At 39.3% G+C, this 27,328-nt stretch overlaps 1 protein-coding gene across 3 annotated transcripts in view; it reads right to left on the bottom strand.

Moving 5' to 3' along the window:
• Positions 1–27,328, bottom strand: part of dpp6a (dipeptidyl-peptidase 6a) — a 480,936-nt gene that overhangs the window by 279,022 nt on the left and 174,586 nt on the right. The gene's annotated exons all lie outside the window — the stretch shown is intronic.

Below are 27,328 nucleotides of genomic sequence, written 5' to 3'. Positions count from 1 at the left end.
ACAATATGTAAGAATTTTGTAATAAAATATCCAAAAATCACTTGCACAGTGTGAGATATTTTTCTGTAGTTGTGTACTTACAATATCCCAAAAGTCTCCAAAGATTTTTTATTTCAAAGAAATTCCAATTTTAAATAAGTGGCCGTCCCGGAAAAAAATTTCGCCTGTCAATGACGCAATATCCGCGCTATCCTCGGTTTCCGTTCATACTGCCATAGCCATGACATAACCATGGCGACAGACGTGGACAACTGCGTAGTGCGGAACGTTTAGCGGCACGCAGTTCTTGTTTCTTTCAAAACATAGACCATGGCAAGCAGACTTTGGGACAAACAAGGAGAACTAAAATGAGGATCAATATCAGCGTGGCGTTTTTGAGATGCCGAGAGCTCCACGTCCGCAACTAACTTGGACTTGACAGAGCTTCACGAGTCACGACTTGACAGCTTTATTAGACAGGTGAGCAAATGTACATAAAACAAATCAATGTTATATAACGTTAGCTCAACATGATGAAATGTTAGAATATGGTCAGTATGTTATTCTAATGTTGATCTAGCTTACTGCTAGTTTCGTATAGCAAACGAACTAACACGTAGTATAACATTGTAACTTTCAACACACATTTAAATGCCGTTTAGTTTGATAGTGTAACGTTAGACCAAGTGAAGCAGCGCTGCGTTACCTCACACTTTTAATTCGTCTAATAAACTGACCTGTGTGAGTATCCAGCAGGGGCGTTGCTAGGGTCTTGATACATTGGGGGCTTAGCCCAGACCCCAAAACCACCCACCCCCGCTTTTGGTAACTACTACTTCTACTCAGAGGCACATAATAATAAGCAATAATTATATAAATGGGGGGTCTGGGGGACCTCCCCCAGGAAACATTGGGCATTAAACACTTAATTTCCAGCATTCAGGTGCATTTTTTGTAGCTAATTTAATTGATAGGTAAAAAGATAGAATGCTTTATTTGTAGAACTGCAACAGCTATTCACAGAAACACAAATAAATAATACATGAATATTAAATATATAAAAAAATGAATATAAAACTATATATATACATATATATATATAGGCTATTCTGTGTAGATATTTATCTATATCTATTTAACTATCTATACACACACACACACATAAATCACTCCAACAGTGTGCTTGCATGCTCCCCCGTAAGAAAATTTTAAATATTCCATATTTTAAAGCATCAATCTGATGCATTTTGAGATGCATTTTTTGCCAACCTGGAGAGCTGGAGAAACTTAACTTCAGCCATGAGTCAAAAATATTATGGCCTCCGTAGCGTTAGCTAATAATTTTCCACCGGAGCTTTAGCTAGCTGGCTAACGTTGCGTTCTCTCCTGCTGTGTTCAACGACTCAATTCATGCAAGCTAAGCCTATGTCAACAGAGCTCCTGGGTAACTTAGATATAGCCTACCAGAAAATATTAGGGATGTCCCGATATAATTTTTTCTGAACCGATCCAATCCGATACCAAAAATTCGGAGTATCAACCGATACCGGTCCAATTCCAGTGCAGTTTTTTTTAAATCAAGTAGAATTTCTATAACTCTGTGTGTTGAACTGATAATCACTCTTTTGTGTGTTAAACACAATCTACTTAATACAGACAACTTCATTATAAATAAAAACAACAAATCAAAAAAATATATATGATCATAACCTATGACAAAAATTATATTATAAACTAGATTAGTGGATAACTCAGTCAAATTTAGTCTAGAAAAACAATAATTGTATTAAATCTGAACATTTAGTGAAAAAAACATTATTTAGTGGGGAACAAAGAGACAATAAGTGTAGCACTAAATCAGGTAAAACGTTACACATTGCTCTTTGTATTGTTGTAAAATACATTCATGAAAAACAAGATAAAAATCAGAAAGATCAATTATTATAGGCTATATATAGTCTACTATAAAATTAAGACATTTTTAAATGTATAGCACAGCTGTTTAATGAGGCAGCAACATATGATAGATAGGACAGAACAGAACAAAAAAAGCTATTAATAATCTTTCATTGCGCAAAAGTATTATGATATAATTATGAAAGACTCATGTGCGGCACACAGCGCTTATGCGCATCTCGAGCGCAGAATGGTGCGCTTGAAGCAACACAGAGTCACAGCGCGCAGAAAAGTTCAAAGCACAAAGGAAAGGCATATCGATGCATAGTGTATTATACAGTAACAGTATCTATCTATGCAATAGTTTATTGAGCCTTTTCTTTTAACAGTTTTAAATTTCAGTTAATTTGCGCGTGAAGAACAATTATCGTGCTCTCCAGTGTGATCACGGTAGAAGCGAATATTAAGCAATACAGTCCAGCAAGATATAGTCATTTTATGCGAAACCATATAGTTTTATCTACCGTCCGATAAAGTATAATAATAGTAACATTGAATCATCTTGGAGAGAGTTTCATCGTTGACTGTCGTAACCAAACGCAACGCGCTGTTTGATGCTGAATGGAGAATGACTGACAGCCGCAGCGGAGGGAAACGTTTACGTGATCTTGAATTTAACGACTTAAATTTGTATTTCTATCTCACATTATACTATAGTTTTCATATAGTATATAGTATACCTTCCCCCTCTAATGTCCATAATAGCTACCACCACCAGAAGCCACAAACATGGCTCTTTCAGGCTCTCTCTCTCCTCTGGTGCGCACTCTAAATGCAAGCGTGCTGTAACTATAACCATAGTAACTTTGATCTGCTTGAACACATTTTAATCGTCTTTAATACATGATTCCGAAGGATAGATTAAAAGACCCGGTCATTTTTTTTATATAAATACAAAATTATTAAAAAATAATAATAATTATCAAAAAAGTAATTTTTTTGAGATCCGGGGCTAAAAAAAAAACATCCGGGGCTGAAGCCCCGAATGCCCATGTCTAACGACGCGCCTGGTATCCAGCACTTGCGGGTAGTTCGGTAGAATTAAATGTCCTTATTCCTTTATATCCGCGGGACTCACGTGTGATATCTGTCTCTTTAGCAATCGCGACCTGCTTCATACCACTGTAATGTTAAAAAACATAAATGTTTGCACTCATCCATAAACATTATTAGATCCATCAGCTTGACAGCAAGTCCCATCATTCAGCTCATCACTGCGTCATAAACCTACGCCTTTGTTATTGTTGGAAACTGCGCCCTCTTGTGGCGAAAAAATCTTACATATTGTGCCTTTAAGTGAGTGAAATAGGTATTTGATCCCCAAGCAAAACATAATTTAGTACTTGGTATAGAAACCCTTGTTGGCAAGCACAGAGGTAAGACGTTTCTTGTAGGTGGTCTTGTAGTTTGTCACTTATTTGTCGTAGGTCATTTCTTTGTAAGTGGGCAAACTTACAAAATCAGCAGGGGATCACATAATTATTTTCTCCACTGTACAGCAACATGGCAAAAGTAGTTTACTACATATAAGCTATTTTTTTAATCAATTTTTATATTGAACCAACTTCATTCCAAGTTAATGCTATCTCAGTGATCAATAAAACTGTCAGTCAAACAGATGGGCAGGCATAATTGTTCAGTTCAATTGTTTATTCAACAACTGTTCCAAACCAATTTGGCAACAAAAACAATAACACAACCATAGCTATATAAACCATATAACTGTATAAAACCATAACTATAATAACTATAAAAAAAAACAGGTGTGGAGAGTGTGTGCACCTTTCCATCAAGTAAATTTCTCGTGTGTCAGCCCAAGGATTGGTACGTGATGTCACTATCCGGAGCAGAAGGTGGCGGTAATGCATCAAAAAGCTGGTTGCCAACCGCTGTGTAAGGTATCTGGGGTAAATCATTGACTCTGTCCTGAACGCAAATAAAGCACATTCTTCCTAAAACCCAAAGTTTTTAGGATTAATGAAAATTACTGGACTTTGGTGCCAACAAGTCTGCTCCTAACACTTTTACGACCCTGGAACACTCGCCAGAGACTAACCCTGCATTCTCCCACTCACGTAGTCCAAGCTTCAAAGGAATTCCAGAGAACCCCCCCCTGTTGGGTGCTCAATGCACGCAGATACAAACACACACACATATATGAACTTTTACTACTCTCCTCATTTAAAGACATTTACTGAGGTATATTTGGTATGTTGTTATGTTTGTCGATTGCCCAGGTCCTATGAAGGGATCTATGAGTGTGTGTTAGTTTAAAACAAACTAAAAGGGCAGTTAATTATGCTTTTAATGTAACTTTGCAATATAACTCTCCTTAAATGTCTTTCTTCCTATGTTCAGAATCCTAGTGATCTGACAAGGTCATTTATGTAATTGAACAAGCCATAAAATGTATTTTACTATGTTTTACCATCTTTGAAATGATTCTGAACAAATTCTGACTGATCGTAAAACCTGTGAATGCGGCCTTAATTTAGCTTTGACAAGACAAAGAGAATTTTGCCGCCAAGAGTTTCGTTGAATGTCATTGGCCAGTTCGCACCTCAGAGGTGTGGACTCCAGTTCCTTTAAAGAGAACTGGACTCGCTCTTCCTGCCCTGTCTTCCCTCTCTGGCTGGTACCCCTGTCTTCCCTCTCTGGCTGGTACCCTGGACTGTTCTTCCTCCAACATGTGACGCGCGTTTGACTCTCTCGCTCGCTCATACTCTGGACTCTCCCTTCCTTCATCATGTGACTCCTTGGTCCATCGGGACCTCGTGTTCATGCGATGACCCATCTTTCCTTTGTTTGTCTAGTTCAGTTTTATTTTCCCTTTTGTATTCTCCTTTGTTCATTCTCACCGGCGAGTGAAATGAACTTAGTTTGAATCATTTCTTTGGCAACACCTTCAACGGACGATTTGAACATCCCGCCACACGGGCGCGCCGGAAAGGACCTCTGACCGGGTCCGGAACACACGCACACACACACGAGAGAACATGATCAGCAAGTATTCGTTTTCCTACCGAGATCTAAATACTGCTAAGATTGCCTGCCCTAATTAGGGTACGATTTGACTAGTTGTCTCTCTTAACGGTTCTGTGTCTGATGAATTTTGCCAAACTCACCAGCTCTCTCTCTCTCTCTCTTTCTATATGCATTCTCCTTCCTCGATGTTTTATTGTGTTTGTAAATACATTTATTCCTTGTAACGTTTATTAACCGTATACGTAATCACCTTTATTAAATACATATATTCATTGATTGATTCTGCCTGTGCTCATACTTCAAATCACTTAAATGTTTCGATCAGCTACAAGCTTTGAAATGGTATAATACTTTAAATAGTATTGTGACAAAACAGGAAAGCTATCTTTTACGGCCGTAAAGATCGTCTCTTCCTGCGAGTCTCTTAAAGGTTATTTCTCTGTGGAAATTGATGAAGATCCGTGACCAGTTTGCTGGACAAACAGATTATTCGATACTGATTAATTCCATTGAGGAGTATCCTGAGAATCTATATATTCTAGACAATTTGTATATGAATATTGAATTATAATTCGTTATGATTTGATCATTGATAAATAAAATTGATCTATCTTGCCGATCTGTATGAATAATTGATTATACATCCATTGTATTCAGTCGTTCATAACAGATTGGCAACGTAACCCCCTTTGCCGGGTGAATTTTAACATGTATTGTTATCTGGGTCAAACCCGTATCAATAGTTATTAATTTGTAATTACTAAATATTGAATACATATTCCCCAATGGCCCAAATACTTTACAGCTGTAAAAGACAAAGAAGTAGTCACCGTCATACGGAAGTACTTCTGTCAGCTACACAGATCTGTGTATGGCGGTGGTGTCACTTACTGATCCAGGATCAGTAATCCTTAGCAGTTGTATTTCCGATTTGAGCTTGAGCTTCAGAAATGTAGCTTGTGTGGACGCTACCGCAGTACTTGATCATCAAAAGAGCTTTGCTACTGAAAAGCCATTTGTTTCAGAAAACAGTGACGCTACCACCACGCTATTGAGAAATGTAGTTAAACAAGTAACGTCACTACTTGTAGCGACGCTACAGCCCAACACTGAGTATATCTTCAAACTTATATTTGTGTTTGTGTAACATGTATTGATTTATTTATTTATATAATCAGGGACATCATTGAAGATGTGTCCCAGAGCATCCTAGGATGTATCTTTAATCACTTAGACTGGCTCAGCCAGTGACACTCAAATAGACTGGGTGAGAACCAAGATTAGGTCGGTGACAATTGGAGAGTCAGTTGAAAGCTTGGAAAGACAGCAACCGGGGCAGGAAGGGGTAGCAGTAGGACAGACCTAATAATGATGACTGTAGCAAACGGATTATTGACGAAGACAACGGGGAGACGCATTTGCGGGAAGGTCTGTAAAAATGAGCACAGCCTCAAGATTCATCAGGCATGAATGAAATGCTTGCCACAGGAGGGTGCAGCGCAGGGCACATGATTTACTCCTGGGGAGACGAGGGAGGAGCCCGGCCTGGAGTCACCCCACAAAGCCCAGTACCTCTATGCACAAATCCCCCCAGCTCCCAGCAACGTAGTTCAACACCACATGATCAAGGGGCCCTTCAGCAAATCCACATAAAGAGTGGCTCTAGTTAGATGAGGAAGTTAGCCTAGAAATCTAGACGCACCCTAGCCGCAGCTAATTTTATTTTGCAGCCAGGGTGGTCTAGCAACTCTCCGTTGACTTTCGAGCTGGAAAAACCAAACTCTAGTCAGGCCAATCACATCGAGTATAGAGTCGGCGGGCGGGCTTAAAGGTCCCCTATTATGCCCCTTTTCACAAGATGTAAAATAAGTCTCTGATGTCCCCAGAATGTGTATGTGAAGTTTCAGCTCAAAATACCCAACAGATCATTTTTTACAGCATGTTTAAATTGTCATTTTTTGGGGCTCAGAAAAACGCGCTGTTTTAGTGTGTTTAGAACCTTCTGCTACTGCCGGCACAGGGGGCGGAGCTTCATGAGCTCGCGCTCAGTCTCTCAGGACAATTTCATCTCACGGAATGATGATAATATCAGAAACTCTCAGTAACGGTGTTCATTTCGAGTCGGACAATAATGCCTACAGAGTCAGAGTGCTGTATAGAGATGGAACAGGTATAGTTTAGTAGTTTAATTACGGTTATTATAACGAATTTGTCATCTCCTTGTATGTATCCATTATTTATTAATAGCCTACAAGTCTGCTGTTTCGGACCAGGTCCGAATGATGATCAAACATATACTGATGAGTTTAATAAAGTTTATTGTACATCACACAAAAGATGAAGCGTCAGTTTTACTTCAGAAAATCACCGTAAGAGCTGAGTTAACACAGTAAGTTATAAGAAGTGCGCAAGTTGAGGGAGTTGAGGGAGCATTCCTGTGGGCGGACGACGTTAGTCAAAAAACTGTTCTACTGACGTCATTAAAGAAGGAAGTAGAGGGATGTAGTCCAAACGGGCCGTTCGATGTAGGCGACTTCTGTTAAATAAAATATCTCGCTTGGCATTGAACTTTGAGCGTTTATAATTTTACAGATATTATTTATACTCTAACAACAACATTACACACTAACTAAAGTTTGAAACATGGGATCACGAAGAACGGGGACCTTTAACATAATGACGACAGAGTTGAGACGGTTCCCTGCTACTTGAAAACAAAGAATGGCTGCTGCTGCTGGCGAACAGCGGTCTTTCGAATCGGCTTTGGCTGCGACTCTGGAGGACTTGGAGTTAAGCTTTTCTTTGAGAAAAGAACAAAGAACGGCACTTAAGTCATTCTTAAAAAAGGAAGATGTGTTCATAGTTTTGCCGACCAGATACGGCAAAAGTTTAATCTATCAACTAGCTCCGCTGGTGGGAAAACACTCTGGTTGGTTGTAGTGCTATCCTATTGCGTGCAGAGGGAATTTGAAAGACAACCGTTTATCCCGCCCCTTGGATTGAGCTCTGCCAATGGTGAGTTCCCAGACCCAACATCTTGATGTGGCTCTGGCTTGCCAGGCTATGAGGATGTAGCTAGAATCATGTAAATAGACGACTTCAAACAATGACTACCATCATTGTCAGCTATTTGACAAAGAGGTTCGGAGTTGAAGAGGTTAAAACTAGCAGAGCTAACTACACTATGAATCGAAGGGCAGATAAGATCCACCAGCTGAGACAAGAGCTTTGTGTGCTGACGAAAAAGTTCAAGGCAGCTACTGAGGATGAGAGACCACTACTGGTTGAGCTTCGTAATATAAATCGGAAAAAATTGTTGACCCTTCATGGAGCAAAATGCCACAGGAGTAGAGGAAGAAAGAGAGCCAGGAAGCTGAGTGCTTTTGTGTCTCAACCATTTAAATTCACAAAGCAGCTGTTAGAGCAGAAGCGGAGTGGTCATCTAGCCTGCTCTAAGTGTTCTATCTAGAAGAATGACAGACTGCTAGACAGAATGTCTACATTGACACAGAAAGTACAGAAAGGAGGCATCCTTGGTATGGAAGGCTGTCTGGAACACACAGGAGTCGTCACCTAGTTGATGAGGGAGGCACGCAAAGGGAAAGGAAACCTCATTGCACTTCGGCTTGATCTTGCCAATGCCTATGGTTCTATACCCCATAAGCTGGTTAACGCTACCATGTGCCTTGCAAGATCAAGAGCCTTATCCTGAATTACTATGGGAACTTCAGGCTTAGAGTCACCTCTGGGGAAATGACATCAGACTGGCATCGGCTGAAGAGGGGGATTATAACTGGTTGTACCAGCTCAGTTATTATATTTACCCTTGCCACGAATATGATGGTTAAGGCAGCTGAAGGGAGTGCAGAGGTCCTCTGTCCAAGTCTGTCATTTGGTAGCTACCCATCAAAGCCTTTATGGAGGATCTCACGATCACTACATCATCAGTGACTGGAAGCAGGTTGTTCTTGGACAACTACTAAATACTGTGTGATTTAGTGATGCTACTGCAATTCAGGCTACCACCAAGGAGCTTGGGAGTTTGTCACATCAGTTGACAAGTCTGGACTTCCTGCCAGGTTTAAGGCTTGGATTTACCAGTATGGGATTTTGCCTCAAGTCCTCTGGTCCTTGTTTGTATATTAAGTAACCCTGTCAACTGTAGAGACTCTGGAGAGGAAGATCAGCACGTACCTCTGCAGATGGCTGGGCTTGCCACGTAGCCTAAGTAGTGCAGCACTGTATGGAAGGGGCAAAAAACTCCATCTCCTGATTAGCAGCCTTGATGAAGAGTTCAATCTTTATCAAGATTGACAAGAGAGTCAATACTTTATCGGGACTCCATGGATCTTAGGGTGGCATCAGCCGGTATTATGGTCAAGACAGACAGGATGTGGAGAGCTCAGGAAGAGTTGTAAAGGGCAGAGTCCTGACTTAGGCACATGTTGGTGGGTACTGTGGCGATGGGGCGGGCAGGGTTGGGAGCCATAACACAGCCACGCTATGATAAGGCCTGCATTAAGGAAAGATGTCAGTTAGTCCTGGAGAAAGTGCAGGCAGGTGTAGAGAAAGAACAGATTAACAAGGTAGTAAGCATGTGGCAAACAAGGTCCTTGGACAAGATGGAAGGGAATACTGCAGAGGAAGATCTCATGGCATGATATCTGGCAGGCAGAACCCCGGCGAATTACGTTTACGGTCCAGGCTATGTACAATGTCATTCCCAGTCCAGCAAATCTCCACAACTGGGGAATGAACAATTCTACAGCATGTTCGCTGTGCCGTGGAAGAGGCTCTCTCGAGCGCTTACTCAGCAGCTGTCCAGTAGAGCTGGGGGAGGGACGCTACTGCTGGCGACATGACCAGGTGGTGAAGGCAGTTGCAGAGGCTATCGCAAAATTTGTGAAAACCCACTGGCAGAAAAACATCATCTTTGTAAGGGCAGGTAAGCAGTTAAAGTCACAGCCCGAACAGCATCAGGGATGCTCAATTCTGCATCAGATTGGGATCTCTGAGTCAACTTGGGGAGGCAGCTAAAGTTCCCGAATTACATCATGGCAAATATGTTGAGGCCAGACATGGCGCTGTCATCGCCTTCGTCCAAGCTGGTTCTCCTAATAGAACTAACAGTTCCTTGGGAGGACCGAATGGAAGAGGCCAATGAGAAAAATATATATCAAATATCAAGAGCTGGTGGAGCAGTATCTGTGGAGAGGCTGGAAGGCATGCTGCGAGCCCACTGAAAGTGGGTGCAGATGGTTTGCTGGCCACTAACTCTGTAAAGTCCTAACTAAGCTGGGCATTATCGTTGCCGCAAAAGGCAAAGCTATTAAGGCTTCTTTAGAGGCTGCAGAGAGGTCTTCGAGGTGGCTGTGAATCCGGAGGAGTGATTTGTAGGCGAGTGCTGCTGGGACACAAGCCATAGCCTGATCTAACCTGGCTGACACAACCCATTGTGCTTTGGAGGAGGAAAACTACAAAAAGCTACAAAACATGGCGGATGTGTGCGACCAACAGTTAAGTAGAGAGGTTTATATAAAAGGGTTTGAGTGAATAATAATCAACATTTAAGCTGTTAAACAAAATATTTATTTAATGTTATCCATGTTATATTTCATCTGCAAAAACAATGTGAACTTTAATAAAGATTCGTTTGGCTATTAACTTTTAAATGCATCGTTATGCATTAATATGAGGAGAGTCTCCGCATGAAAGACCCACGACTGGCAGATCAACGTGCTACTGCATTTCTCTCCGATACAGTAGGAAATTAAATTAAATTAAATGTGGAGGATGTAAACTGTGACAAGATGATTGACATGCCAATTTACGGTGACAGGATGCATGTAACTAAGCCTCAGAGAGCAGCCATTAAAGATGATATTTTATGACGTAATAGTGTGTCCCAAAGCGTGTCTACTATTCTGCAACACACTCAAAAGTATGTACTTTTTATTCACAAAACGAGTACATACTTTTAGGGCGTAGTATAAGTAGGCGAAATGGGACGCAGCATATGACATTCAAAGTAATAATTTATAAAACTTTAAATAAGATAATTTGGTAACTATATTGCAATCACAAAGATGTGCAACTTTATGGTTCGGAGGTCAGTTCTAAAAGGCTAAATCTGGCAATATCTTACAGTGTATTAGAAAAACAGAGCTATGTATTATTTAAATGCACATTTGGTTTTCTTTTTAGTCTTTCAGTCTGTTGCCATTTACAAATTTCAACATGACATTTTGTATCTGTGTTTGTTCTGAACAGGAAAGCAGATTGAATCTGTTTTGCAGAGTCAGAAAAGATTTAAGCAAAGAGCATGTGCAGTTGACATTTAACAAGATAGGCTATATATATATATAAATGTCCTCTCACTTTCTACTGCTTTTTTTTCAGCATATTTCATATTGTGTGTAAATATGTGTAATATAAACATAAACAGATTCAACAACTGATAAATAAACTGAGCAAATTTTACAGACACTTGGTGAGCAGAAATGGAATAATAAGTCTCTGAACAGAGCAGGGGTCATAGACATTTCCTATCTGGTGTGGCTACCGGCTGCTTTAAGTACTATAGAGCATCTCTTTTTGCTCTGGCCACATCTGTAGTCCTCATGACTTCCTGCAGCAGGTCCATGGTATGTTCACGCAGGTGATCAGGAACTCTAGGCATCTTTCTCCTGTTTTTTTTCAGACTCAGTAGAAAGGTCTCTTTACAGTGCCCCTATTATGCTATTTTAAAGGTTCCTAATTTTGTTTTGGAGGTCTCCTACAACAGGTTTACATGCATCAAAGGTCAAAAAACACTTTAATTTTCTTATAATATACATTGTCCATCTCCTCATTTCTCAAAGACTCAAAAACGACTCATGCGAAGATTCAGTCTCTCTAATTCCCTCCTTTTCGCAAGCCTGCTCTGCTCTGATTGGTCAGATGGCCCAGTCTGTTGTAATTGGTCTACGGATTACGGAGCGTGTTGGAAACGAAACGCCCATTACCATAACTAAATTCCAGCTATGGAGGCTTCCTAAAGCTCAGCAATTTTACACACTGTAAAATAAAGTCACGATGGTGTCGATTTTTGCATATCAATTCGAAAGCAAGTCCGATAATTAAACATTTGAAGAACTAGTTATCCAACCCGTACCTACATCGCAAGGACGACTTGAGCAGGTCATTTCTCAGTGATAAGTTTTTACTCAGTTTAAAGATGTTGCAACTGTAATTCTTCTACATCAGCATTAACAAGTGTTTGTCCATCAACACGGCAATGTGTGTATTACTAATTGAGGTGCACCTGTGGGAACTGTATTATTAACTGTATCAATGACAGTGCATACGTTAGCCGAGCATTAACGTGAATGACTGGTGTAACAATAAAGTTTGTAAAAACAAATCTTGCTCCATCCTTTATCATTACTCACAGTAAGAACGACAGACAATCTGCATTGAATGACATAGTTTTAGGTAACAGTGGCCCACAGCTGATTAGCAGAAGTATTTCAGTAAGACAGTAATAACATGAGTTAGCCGTTTCGCCGGAGACCTACGCAATATAAAACACAAAACCACATATTTTGAACACTCGATAGAAAATGTAACCTCAATAATGTATCATACTTATAGGCTGTGATTCAGAGGAGCAAGTTGGTCCAAATAAACTGGGTACTGTCCCATCTTTAATGGATAAGCCTTTTGCAAATTGACATTGTGGAGATTTGGCAAACAATCGTCAAGATTATACTGCTGTTGTATCGCTGTAGTCATTTTAACCATTGACTTCACATCCTCATCCTTTGGAAGTATATACAAAAAGAGGTAACACTTTACAATACATGTGCACTAATATGCATTAATTCATGCAGAACTAATGCACAGATAATCACGTGTTAATGTATGACTCATGAAGAACTTAATTGATTAATGATTAATGACTACTGTATCAGCAACTAATAAAGAGTCTATATGATTAATAGATTAATGGAAAGCACGCTTGGGTTTTAAACTTTGTTGGCTGAAGACCAAAGTTTGGTTTGGAGGCAAAAAAGTGAACCAAGCACAATGTTCTCTCACCATTCCTGATTTCTAACATGCATTCATTGCATTCGGCGTGGTCTTGCAGCTGTCAGAGCCGAAACAAAAGCTCCTGCTCTCTGCATGTTTTCCATCGTCTCCCGTCACATTCATATGTAAATCGTGACCTTATTTCGACCATTAGATCGAAAGATCTGTAAAAGCCCATACATTTACCAACCCATAGACCCTCCCCTCGAAGAAATCAGGACAGAAGTGGCTAAAAGCGGACACAAGAGACGGATTAAAACACCAGGTTTAAATGGGAATTTGTCTGCCTTGTCTACCTGTGATCTGATCAACCAAAATACATCTTAATACCAGGTGTAAACCAAAATGTGCTCTTCCTCCAGCAAAGGATTGCATTTAAACAATGAGCGGCATCATTTTATAATGCACTGTAAATGCCTCAACAATGGTGACAACTGACAAATCATTTTCAGATAAAAAGATATACTCTGAACTTTACAATACAAGCTGCTAAAAGTGACAACAAACAAAAACAGCACAGACATAATCCACTGGTAATATAACAAAAGCACCATGTAATTATTTCATACTGGGTGCCATCTGTAGAAATACAACATAGATACTGTACAAACACAGCTAATCATTTCAATTCTACAGCACAATTATATTAAATGACTTCCATGGCCAATTTCACAAAAGAAATATAGGAAGATCCAGTAAATTATTTGAGTGTACAACTAGTACTGTAAAATTACAATGAAAGGAAAGTGTCTAGAGCCAGGATTACAAATGAAATTCACACTAAAATGTGTATTATAGAGAATTCCTAGAAACCTTTTTCTATGCTGATTTTAGTGTGTAATTGTTTGCTGAAACACAAATACAACAAATGCATTATTACTTTTGTTTCATACTATCCTGTCCCCAAATCGCTGATGTAAATGTGTGAGTTTATGCCTCTACTCAGCTGTGATGAGCTGAGCACCAGCTGGAGATTACATTCCTTCAGCAGAGAGTTTTCTGTCTTCCCTTCTGTCATACTGAATCTGTCTGTAATTCCGCTCTCTTGTTCTGCTGGAGTTTGTACAGTATGCAACATTATTGGCCTTAACCTCAAACACACAGTTTACACTACTTATGCTACACATTTAGTGAATGAACAGAAGCCTAAAATGAAGTTACATAAACAGCTAATGCTTAAAACCCGAAGATGCACTCCAGTTTGGCACTGCTGCATCATTGGAGGACTTGTGCATGTTCCAAAGATAGAAATGATCCTGCCTTATATATGATATCTTTTTGGCTCGATTTATGGCTGCAATCCACTGTGAAACTATCCACCTCCTCCAGCACCACCTGCCTAGATCTTCTATGGGGATATTATGGGCCCTATCATACACCCAGAGAAGTTTTCATTTTCACGTCCTGCGCCACGTTGTTTAAATAGCAAATGCATTTGCGCCCATCTGTTCGCCCATGGGCATGCTGGTCTGAAAACGAGGTGTGTTCAGGTGCATTGTTGGCGCGTTGCTATTTTGAGGCAACTGAAACCTGGTCTAAAGTCAATGGCGCAATATTTTTATTTATTTAAAGGGCGCATTTGTAATGTGTGCCTAGGCGGGTCCACAAAGCGCGTACACTCTGCTTATTGGGGGGGGGGGGGGGGGGGGGCTTTGGGTGCTCGAGCCCCTGCCCTTTTTCAAAATTAATCAAAAGTGCCCTTCTCAAACAAATATCAATGATAATATTGTGGTCAATAAAACAAAATGCATTTGATTATAATTAACATGACAATGTGTACAAGACCAAAGTACCCTAAATTCACGTTTACTTTTACGTTTCTGTCAGTCTGAGGTGTCGTTGCCATAACGCGATGCTGTGGGTTGCGTGCGTCACTTGCATGTGACTGTCTTGCTTCGGACTTGACTCACTGAAGAGGTCAGTCTCCGTTTTGGAGGGTCGAAAACTCTGTGGACGGCAGTCGCAACCGTAGCGAAAGTTATGCGTTTTAAAATGAAAATGCACTGGTGTACACGTATAATTTAGGTATTCCACAGTCTGCTCGGGTACCGATGCTCTCGATCCAAATATGGTTCTTTCAGTGAGTAACGTTAGGCCTATATGGCTCGACCGCAATTTTTTTTAACCTTTTTTTTTCAATAATAAAAGGTGACGTTAGTGTGTCGATTCAATTAAAAATCAACATATCACATATTTCAAAATATTACATAATTCATTGAAGCCTGTTTGTCATGTATAATACACTGACCAATCGTCACCAGGCACAAGAAGTTAAAATTTCATTGGACAATGTGAAGTGGAGCGGTAATTTTCAGGTCATTCATAAATCGTTTGAAAATTACATGGACAGACGAATTGACATTTATGAAGCGATCTGAATCTGCGTTGTTGAATCAATGGATGTTAATTGACTACAAAGCACTGCACAAAACTAGCACCAAAAGTAGCATTAATGGTAAGTAATACTAGTAGCCTATTCAAATCACTTGTATTTTGTCTATGTAAATTTCTTTAAAAGAAAGAAAGAAAGAAAATGACTGACCCCAAACTTTTGAACGGTAGTGTATATTGGTACAAAATATTTATATTTTAAATAGATGCTGTTCTTTTTTTAACTAAGAATCCTGAAAAAAGAATCAAAGGTTATAAGTATATTATAATAGAAAACAGTTATTTCAAATTGTAGTAATATTTCACAATATTACTGTTTTTTCTGTATTTTAGATCAAATAAAATAACTGCTTAAAAGTTTAGTGTCCAAACTTTTGGCCGGTTGGCTACTTATACTATTATATGTATAATACTACTATATATATATATATATGCCCCTTTTTTACATTTGAGCCCCTGCCCCTGAAGAACTCTGCACGTCCCTGCTTATTACACACACAGGGACGTGCAGCAGCACACAAACATGTCAAATATTACAAATAAAAGGATTACAATGTAAAAGATTATTATTGTGTGCATAAATATATGGTGGAATACGGCTTGTCCCGTAGATGGTCTACTAGCGCTCTTTAACCTCGAGCACGAGCTGATCCGTTTCCACCATGTAAATAGCGAATCCGCCATGGCACGAGCACAACTGGCTTTTAAAGGGAATGGGAGATGAGACTCTGATTGGTTTATTGGTTTGTTTTATTTATACCCAAAACACACCCATTACTCATTAAGAGAATAGGGACAACCCTTTTAGACCATGCGCCGGGTGCGCCGACCATTTTTCCCGTAAAAGTGGATTCAGACACGCCCTAAGTGCACTTGCGCCCTGCGCTTTAAACCATGCGCTTAAATCGTTAAAATAGGGCCCTATGTGTGTCTATTTCTGCAGCAGAATGTCTTACATGCTCACAGCAGCACGTCTTGGCAGAAGACTTCATACTTGTTCTGCTGCTGCAGCAAGATCAAAATGCTTAACATTTTATATCCATTGTTTAGTTTAGCATTAACATTGTAAAGCTACTTTAGTATTGCAATGACTGAAATAACAATCCACATTACATAAAAAGTTGTATATATAGTTATTTATATGAGAAAAACTTAAAATGTTCACTTATTGTGCCAGGGTACCTTTACATCTAACAAGAAAATGAATCAAGAAAAATTGCAACTTAATTTGTCAGCTAGTGATTGTCATGCTTTTCCACTGTATTGAAAAAAAAAACAGCTTTGAACTTTTGATAATAACTAGTGGTGTGATTTTTGATACATTCAGAATCCGTCTTTCTTAAAAATAATGGTGGCACGTTGCCCAGTCGGAACAGGCATAACACTTCTGAGTTTTAAAGTGGTTATTCAGAATGAAGATACACCTGAAACAGAGAACTAAAAACACAAAGGTGACTGCACAAAGTCAGTGAGGGGAGTATGTATGGAAAACAATAAAGTATCATCAGAGGACAATGAAGCAAGCATGTGGCAGGGAAAATGGGTCAGCGCAGCAGGAACAGGCAAGAAAATAGCTGTCAGTTCAGCAGTACACCAATAACTCACACCATCAGCTCTAACAAGCATGCGAGAGGTGAGCGTTACAGTCCACTGGCTGCAGAGAGGTTCTGGAGGCCACCATTACCAATGCATCAAACACACATATACAAGCTGGAAAGAGCCCGTCACTCTTTTGGCATCTGTTCAAACATGTCCTGGACTCAATTCCCTTCAGTTTACATGCAACCACATGAGAAGTCAAACTCTGAATAATACAAAAAATAAAATAAAAAAGCCCCAATACACGACTGACTCCTTGTTAAAACATAGTTGCAGTACAGACATGTTCCAAGGTGAATACAGCCGTGATTGATTTGAGTACCACAGGTATTACTTTTCATCCCTAGACTCATAATTTAGTTTGTAAAAAAAAAAAATAACTGTAAATCACTGCAATATTAAACTATTGCAATGCACTTACAATGGAAGTCTATGGGGTGAATCCACAAAAAATTTAGCTTTGTTAAAGCACATAGATGAATTATCCAGTCATTTCTTTTTTTATTTAAGCTGTACCGTTCCGGAGTGTCTATTTACAATTCATGCAAAAAAATAATAATCTCTATTTGCATTTACTGCAGTCTCTGCCATGAAGGTCTAAAAGTACAAATTGTTCTTTTAGCAGAACTAGGCAGATGAACATATTGTTCTAGGTTCATAACCTTCTGAGGCATTGCAGAAGAAAAATCTATGGATGGATTATGTTCCATATACATCTTATAAACTCCATATTACTTTATGGTTAGCTACATCATGTCACTTCTGCCATCCTTGTGCATCTCATACAAAAGTTTCCATATTTAAACCTTTAAATGGTCAAGACAAATTGAAATATTTGATATAACTTTACACAGACATAATTAATAAGAGATTTGATCAAATAGTTTCTCATTGTGGGTTAACACACACAATGTTTAATTTCTGGGCTATACATTTGAAATGGTGCAAGTACAAGTGCCCCATAGACCTCTATGGTAGTAAGTGCATACATGTTTTTATTCCGTTTCATCCACATTGCATCCTAAATCAGTTTCAGTAACAATTTGAATGTTAATTAACACAGGTAACAAGTGACTTCTCTCTGCAGCATGGGATCAACTTCACAAACTGAAAGCATTAAACAAAGCAATATCCTTTCAGAATATTTGAAGCACTTAAGTAGATAGAAGGTCCCTTCAGTACATCTTAAATAACACACCATCATAATGTCACCTCCTACTGGCCAGCCCCACTAAAGACTTTGAAAAGTGCCAGAGAGGAGCTTCAACCCCCAAATTATCATACATGCATTTTAAATTCCAGATAAGCTTCTGCCTTGGCATATTCTTTTGTACGCAGAGAAGCCGGGATATTAAAAGGTGAGATTGCCGGTGGGGAAAGACTCTGAAGAGAACGTAATAAAATAACTCATTAAAAGTCTTCGTCTCATATGGTTTGAGATAAGCAGAGGGATAAGCAGGCGAAATTCACAGAGACAAATCAAAAGAACACACTTCTGCAATTCAAATGTAGCTCTCCCGTTCACCCTTTATCAGAAACCGTGCGTATCTGAGAGCAGGAGTTTTTAATTGAGCTCCGATGTAATACCACTAACTACTGTAAAAATGAGGCCAAAACCACGGAGGATGGGCATCAGGCTTTCTTTGCTTCTCAACGTCCTGCCGCACTCTCCAGAAACTGGTGCATAAGACTATTTCAGCTCACCAATTCACTGTGCCAAATTGACTGTCTGCCCAATAATAGCTGACTAATACGTCATGCCCTATGATGAACACATCAAACGACCAGCCAAAAACAAAACCCTCTACAAAGTGCACTTAACTCATTGCCAAGCCCCTACAGACAGCACTTCCCACGAATCAAGTTTGCAGCGTAATTGCGGCCGAGGCAGGTAGCTGAGAGGGAAAATAGGGCAGAGAGAGAGAGATAGAATGGATATGAGACAAAAACGAGCGAGAGGGAGGTAAGTGCGAGGCGAGTGGGACGAGACAGGCAGTAGATTTGGGGTGAGAGATGTGTGTGCAGGTAAATTTGCGCAGATGGTAATTGCCGTACAGCTGTCTGATTTAGCTGTGAAATGGCCTGCCGTGTCCCGCAGCTGGGAGGGCGGAGAGCCAGGTGAAGCTAATGGAACAGCAGTCTGATTGCATTGAGCTGTCCAGTCCCTGGGCTCCATGAGAGTATGAGCGCCCGGCCAGACACGCAAACACTTGACCTTTGCGAACATCTTGGAGGGAGTCACTAACTGCAGAAGACGCTCGGCTGGCACGGAACATATTTGGCCAGATCATTTGTTCGATTTTGTTGTTAAAATGCCCCACGATGAATATTTATGCAGGCAGTCAAGAAGGGTTAAAGCAATTAAATGCAGATGACTTGAAAAGGCAGTGACCACCACATATCCTAACCTCTCACAAACACATATAAGCTCTGATCCAACCCCTACTGAGCTGCCTAGACAACATTTTAAAGTCAATATGAAATCGAGACTCTATTTACTTTCTTAATAATAGTCCCTGGCGTTATTGTGCATGTTCAATCAGTGATATATAACCTGCTGTGCCTCTGAAATTAAATGACTTTCTTTTTTGGCTGATGCCATCACGCACGGGAATCATCAACTAATTCAGGGGTGTCCAATCCTGTTCTTGGAGGGGACAGTCACACCACACCCACATTTAGGTCAGGTTTCATTATTGTATGGAAAACCCTACATTTCACAAACCAATCAAATTCTATTCAATTAAGTCACACCTTAATATTCTCACTGAACATTTTTCCTATTGAAAATTTTGTAGTATATCACATTAGGGAAGTGAAATGGTACATAGGCACACTTCTAAAAATTAAATAAAAAAACACATAGACATAAACCACATTAAAAACTTCACCACAGGGCGTTTTTAAATTATGAGATGCCAAATTAAGGTAGCTTTGCATGTATTGGAAAAGGCAATATCAGAATTTATTTCAATGAGTTCAGTGGGAAAAAAGTCATCCAAGATTGGAGATGAAGTAAAATGCTGATTATAAATCTATATTTAAATTACATTCATTAATGAAAAGTTCAGATCGAAAAAAGATATAATAATTTAATTATAAACGCATTGAAATTAGGAATAAATAAATAAATGAAACATTTATTATTATAAATATGAATTAGAAATTAGAAACACTTTGGAATACCATTGCCATTGAGGATATGGTGAATGGCAGGGTTAAAAGTGAAGGATGACAGGGTTAAAAGGAAGGGATTGAAAAAAATAAGAGTTTGGTGACTTCAGCCAAAAAGTAAAGTCATTTCTGAGGTAAAGAAAGCTATAACATTTTGTTGAAAGATTTTTATGAAAGGAATCGTTCATAATAAGACCAGGACAGCGTATACAGAAAAAAAAGACAAGAAAAAAAAGATTGATTTCATGTCAACTTTAACGCTTCCATTCCGTGCATAGTTAAAGCTACAGAACTTCTATCCATGCTAGATGGAGAAATTAGGCATATGGAAACCCAATTGTATCAGAGTTTTATTAATCTGTATGAGTGTGCATATACTGAGAAACATTACTAAGTAATCAACAAACCACCACTATCAGCTTAAGACAGCTGTGTACATGACAGGCCCGTGGCAACAGAGTTCTCCATCTCGACTCGTCAGTGTGGTTCTACACACTACAAATTACAGCAAATCAGTCCCCTAGGGCAAAGCCAACACTGAGCCACTGCTGTTTGTCTTAAATCCAAATGAATACATAACACACGGAATATTAAATCTGCCGGTAACTCTTCCAGTGGGACTGAATGTGTTGCAGTTTATGAGTGGATCAGTTTTGATACAGTCACCTACCCCAGAACACAATTCCACCTCTCTTACGCACAGAAGAGTGTGGTGGATGTAGATAAGGCCACAAATATAATCTACGCAACTACATATACAGACGCAAATGCTTGGCCAACACGCAATCCTATGCTTACATGTTTATACTTTTTATTGTTCTTTTGGCACTTTTGTGGTGACAAACTTTGGTACTCAAGGGAGCAATAGAGTTACCTTTAAATGTCAAACAAAAACATGTGTGAAAACATAATTAAACATTTGCGTAGTGTGCATGTTAATTGTGTCAGCAGTGTGCTAAGCGAGAACGCTGAGTGGTTAGCTTGAAATACGTTAGCATGGTCCAGTTATGGTGGTACTTTTTTTTAACCTTTATAGTCTGAAAAGTCCATTAAGGAAAATCTTGATAGTACAGGACAATATATGAGGATGCACAATGCTAGTATTGTGTGCTGCATTGTCCAATCAATATCATTGATACCACAAATATAATACAATAATATAACCCGGGGTTTACAAATATACAGCGTGAAACGTCAAATTATGAATACCAAGGAATAATGGTTAACCTTGGGTAAAGTATGAGTAGTTTGAAACATGAAACAAGATAACCCAGGATTACAATTACACAGGGTTTAGAATGACCCAGGGTTGGATATTTCAAGGGTGTAGAATCTAGAATCAAAAATCTTTATTTTTTTTTTCTATTCAAAGGTAGCTGTGTATTCTGGCCAGATACAATGTAGGGGTCCGACGCCAGCAGACCAACTGCAATTGAGATGAACGAGAATGCTAATCATTAGCTTTTCTTCAGGCAGACCTCCTTGGCTAAAAGTCACTATAGTCCAACTTGCAGCAAATCTTGCAAAGAGACCAAAATGTTGCATTATGAATTGTGTCCTGACACTTTTCGGTATGCAGCAACACATGAAATTGAGCTTGTGAAGCTGGGAAATGTTTGGGTTCACGTACTTGCGTAGAGTTTCAGGCCTGCTAGCTGCAAGTGATGAAAAAGAGCTATGGGTTCACTTGTAATACGTGTCATCTCTCTCAGTAATATCATATTCATTTAAATCCACAGAACAAAAACACTACTCATTTTCTGTCTGGAACTAAAAAAGAACACCAATTAAAGCAGTGTCGTTTGAGCCTCAAAAGCGCACAGAGAAAGAATGTTCCTGATTGTTCCAGAGATGTCAACTTCCGACTCATGTAATTATGAAACGACCATTAAACATCTGCAAGGCAGCAATCAAGAAAATTACCCTCTCTGCAATTAAAGTGGATGTATGAGACAGCATGACACTCTGATGGGATGAAATTCAGTCTGGTCCGCAGTCTTTCATCTCCCCGTTCATGCAGCGCTCTCTCTCTCTCTACAGTTGCTTTAATTAGAGTGTCTGCTTTAAATTGCAGGTGAGGGATACGCTACTGCATAGATACATAACACAGGAGTCAACAGGTACCTGTGAGAAACACACTGGGTCAGGAAGCAAGATTCATTCAGCTTTTTCTAATCAGTAATTCACAGTGGTTCATTTAGTGATAAAAAGATCATCAGCAATTTCCCAGCAGAGAGCTGAACATATTTCCAAGAAAACGAAGTTGAAACAAAAGCCTAAAAACCAATGAACTTTGACTATTGAACTGTTTTACTTAAAGCTTTATTGCTGGATTCATAGGCTACATTCACACTATCAGTCCAAATCTGATTATTTGTGTATCCGATTGGAATCTGATCTAAAATGGTTGATTGTCCACATTGTGTCTCCCAACTGTTCAGATCCGATTGGTCTGTCCATGCTGCTCTTTCGTTTTCTGGAATATCTGCAGTGGTCTCTATGGCAATGGCCATAGATTGGGAAGGTATACGCCAAAATCTACAACAACAGCAAACACAACATAGAGAGGTTTGAAATAGAGATGTTTTATTTTGAACATGACAATGTGTAGCCACAGCGCTGAACTACTGCATCTTCTGAGGCGGTGACAGAAACATAGGAGGCTGGTATGAGGGGCTTTATTCTGTGCTGTCGTCTCCGCCGGTCTCAAGACATGAATCCATTATTTTGTCGCTTTCTGCTCATCCAGCACTTTGCAACATCACAAACTAGTTTCTGCAGCGACTTTCAGCATGTTTCACGTGACAACGTCTGGAGTTTACGTTTTACGTGCTGTGAGAAAGTCACATAAACCACACGAAATCCGATCAGAGCGGTCAGGCTGAAATGGATTTCCAGATTTTTTTTTTTCAAATAATCATTAGCCAAGTTCTGTCGTTACCAACATAGTTCAATGATTCTGTGTTTCCTGAAAACAATGAACATTCGAACTAAAGCTCTCGAAATCTGGTTAGAAGCACAGGTGCTTTCACACTGGCAATTTAGTTAAACTAATTGGTCATGTGAAAGCTGTCATGTGGACCCGGGAGTGCACCGTTGCACCGCCCCCTAAACTGCCTAGGAGGTGGGAAGAGTTTGGTTGCAATGGAACTGTAGCGCCATTTGCATGAATGTGAAAGCAACTCGAACTCGGATCTGCACTTGCTCAGGAAATAAATTAACCTGTACATGTATTTTAGCTGATGACAACATCATTAGTTCAACAAAACACATGTAGAGGATGACAGTGGAGAGGATGTACCTTGGATACGAGCGAGAGTTAGTGCGCAGAGCAATCAGAGTGACAAATAAATGGCTTGCAGTCAGCTGTCTTTTCAGAAGAGTCCACAAAAAGAAAAAGAAAAACAGTTTATACTGACCCGCATTCTATTGTCAATCATGCACTGTGCACTTTTGTGGTGACATGCAAGATTAACGCAAATGCATGGGATTTGATCGAATCAAGTGTGTGTGAAACCAGACAACACTGCAGGGGCGCTAGGAACAATCATACTTTTGGACCACAGCAAACGTGCCCAGTGTGAAATCCCCATAGTTTCTTGTTAGTATGACACGTGGACTTACTGTGAATAGCCAACATGATTTGCACAATGGATGTGCAACATGGTTACTACAGTTCTGAGAAACAGTCGTGACAAGCTAGTTAATTTCTCCAACAATGCATTGTACTATGGCAGTTAAGCAGCAAACTACATCATTGTATGGGAAATGCACCCACCTTGTTTGGGGCTGATAAATCTAACATTACTGAGTAGTAATATATTAAGTGATCAATAGAGTGGTAGCTCTCAGTGCTATGTAGATTACTAACAAATAATAGTCAGTTACTAATTTAAGATTATATGGCGATAATTGTAATTTGTAATGCAATTCAATACATTGCATGTTAGATAATATAATCTAACTTCTTTTGATTACTTTTAGATTACTTTTCCACATTGATTTGAATAGGATAATCTTGTACCATATTTATATAAAAATACAACGAGAAAGAAAATATATTCCATTTTTGTTATCAACTACATGAAGTGCAATGAACACCACATTACGCCTCGGTTTCACAAACTACTGGGGTTTGTGAAGGCCCTCCAGGGGCATGCATTGTAAACTTATAAAGCAAATAATTAATTAAATAATACAAATCTTAAATATTTTTAAATAAAACAATAAAAATAAAACATTTTAACACATAAATGGACAAAAGATATGACCATCTGACCATTAACTGACATAAGAGAACTGTAAACATGCAAATGTGATGTTCAATTATTTACTTAATTATTACCTTATTAACTTAAAATCTCAGGGGCTACTTCAAGTAAATATATTAATTTGAAGAGGTTCTGCTGATAAGAAATAGTTTTGGAATCCCTCCATTACATGTAAATACTCAAACTGGGGACTAGAATATTTTAAAGTTATGTGTGAAAGGGTTAAAGTTGGTGGATTCTGATTGGCTGTTCGTCTGATTGTGAAAAAATGTATAGCTCATAAACTAGATAAAAATCGTTCTGAAAGTAATTACAATGACTTTGATCGTCCTTTTCGTTATAGTTGCGGTTTGGAATTATTTATTCTCATATCGTTATAGTTATCATTATAAATAGTCATTAGTTATCTTTCTGGGTGTGAACGGCCCTTTATTGACCTTGCCACAGTCAATGGGGTTTTTATTTTTCTACATGTTGGACATGGGGTTTTTATTTTTCTTCATGTTGGACACATAGAGCAGCCCTAGGTGCACTGTTCTGTACAGTTCAGCTCCAACCATGATGTTTACTTTTCACATTATCCATATTCAGTTTATAGATTGATCAGATGATGATAGACCCATAATTCATCAGATCTATTTAAACACTCAGCATGTTTCTCTAAGAAGGGTTTAATTACGCAAGTGAATCCTTCAAAAGCAGAACTGTAAATAACTGATTACTATAGCAAATTAGTTATTTACTCTTTCAGTGCGCCGGGAAACAGCATTTGAAGATGCTGGGATTAAGACGTAGAGCGAAACTCTGTTGTTTTATTTATTTGAAATGTAATTCCAACCCGCTACATAATTGCGGTGGCAGATATGCCTTGTTTTCCTTCTCATTGTAGCAAATACAATCTCCAGGCTAATTTGCCAGAGAGGCCTTTTATATTTTAATCAAATATTTATGTAGTAATAACCCAGATGACAAAGGGCTCTGTCTTTGAGAGGAGCTCAAATAGCACATTAGTGTTTAGACATCACTTTATGGAACTGTGACCCAACATGAGCAGAACAGCTACAGAACCAGACTTTTAACACGACACTACAAAGCGGCTATTCCAAACCCAATGCTACTTATAACAAGGCCCACATCAAATCTGCACGGAAGTCATTTACTCGCCCTCATGTCATTCCAAACCTGTATGACTTTCTTTCTGCTGTGCGGAACACAAAGATAGTCTGACGAATGTTGGTAACCAAACAGTCTTGGATACCTTAAGACACCCACACACTACAAGATAATCAGAGATGGTCCTCACTGCAGAACACGAAATCCATGGGGAGGAGTTGGATCCAGATCCAACTCCTCCCACCTTACATATACCTAAACCTACCCATCTCCGCCCCCTGATCCCTAACCCCACCCCTAATCCTACCCATCTCCACCCCTTAGATCTGGATCCAACTCCGTCCCCTGGATCTTGTGTACTGCAATGAGGTGCTACTGGATAATCAAGCCGATTTTGGGCTCAACTCTCACCTTCCGACAATCCTAGGTAAAGTCCCGATTTTCTTGATGGTTCTACAGATTATCTTATCAGATTTTCCTGTGGTGTGAGGTGTGTTAAGAGTGATTAAATCTGCTCGGAAGAACGTCGGGGCTGCGCCGATCTCAAATATTTTATAATATATTTAGAAATATTTACTTTACAAACACGCAGACACGCTGTAGATTGTCACGTGAAACAAAATGATACCCAATCAGAAAGTGAGCTAACAGAAGATGGACTTCATCCAAACTGTTTTCTTTCTGTAAAAAGCAGGCCAAATTCTATTATCGCCATTTCTTCTTGAGAAATGGAGATTCTTTACGTCTGTGTTCAGAATGGAATACTAGCGTACAGCAGTATACACTTAAGTACTACCTAGTTTTTTAAAAAGTATGTCAATACACAAAATCAAAGACTTTATATGCAGAAAGACAGTTGACTCCTATTACTTATGAATGGGAGATTGTGCACAACACGCAATATGGCGGAATATGTCCAGCCTTATAAAGAAATGAGCCAATCGGTTATTTGTAAAGTAAAGTCATCACGTCACTGCAGCTGCCGTTAGAAGCTCCGGTTCCTATAGAATGCGCGTTTAGGACTGCACATGCGCATTATCTTGGTCCAGCCTTAAAAATGCAGTTTTTTTGTCAAACTTTATGAAAAAACAGTTGTTGTCAGATTTCATTGCCGATTTCAAATATAAAATTGAATCGTAAGCTTGGCGAACAGTTTTGGAGAATTTTATGTTTTCCCATTCAAAGAGATAGAGTTGCACTTGCATGCCTGAGAGGCGTTTCAAAGATGTCCGCCGAGTGAAATGACTTCTCTTAAAGGGACTTTGACATTATGCAGTGATAAACATTTCAAACCTCATGCTAAATAGTTACATGACCCTTATTATATTGAGTGGCAACCAATTATCATAATCTCATAAAAATAAAATACTTTACGTCTGTAATCCAAATTTGACTGAACATGTCTTAACCTTTGGCAATCCGGTTATATAATGTTACGTGAGGAGTTAAACATCAAGGCTGACATTACTTGTGGATCACACTGAAAATGGAAGGTGAAGCCAAGCGCATTGCTTTGTGGAATACCGAATCAGAGTTTTGTAGCAGATCTCATGAATTCTCTATTGAGAGATTCTGCTAGTAGTGTCCTTCAGTGTCCTCACAGGAAGTGGTTTGGAATTGTGCATGTGAACGAGTGTCCACGTCTGGCCTCTGCACAGTGGGGAGCGAGGTGAGGTGAGCAAGGGTCAGAGGCAGACACGTTGAGGCCGCTGACTCGGCAGCCGATAAGAATATAATTACTGCTAGACGGACAGCTGTGCAGAGCTGTTGACGAGGTAGAAGTGACGATA

This window comes from Rhinichthys klamathensis, unplaced genomic scaffold, assembly GCF_029890125.1.
Source record: "Rhinichthys klamathensis goyatoka isolate OS25496 unplaced genomic scaffold, OSU_Roscu_1.1 h1tg000064l_1, whole genome shotgun sequence".
Classification (NCBI taxonomy): Eukaryota; Metazoa; Chordata; class Actinopteri; order Cypriniformes; family Leuciscidae; genus Rhinichthys; species Rhinichthys klamathensis.
The sequence above is the reverse complement of the archived record's forward strand: the minus strand, read 5'-3'. Positions and strand labels throughout refer to the sequence as shown.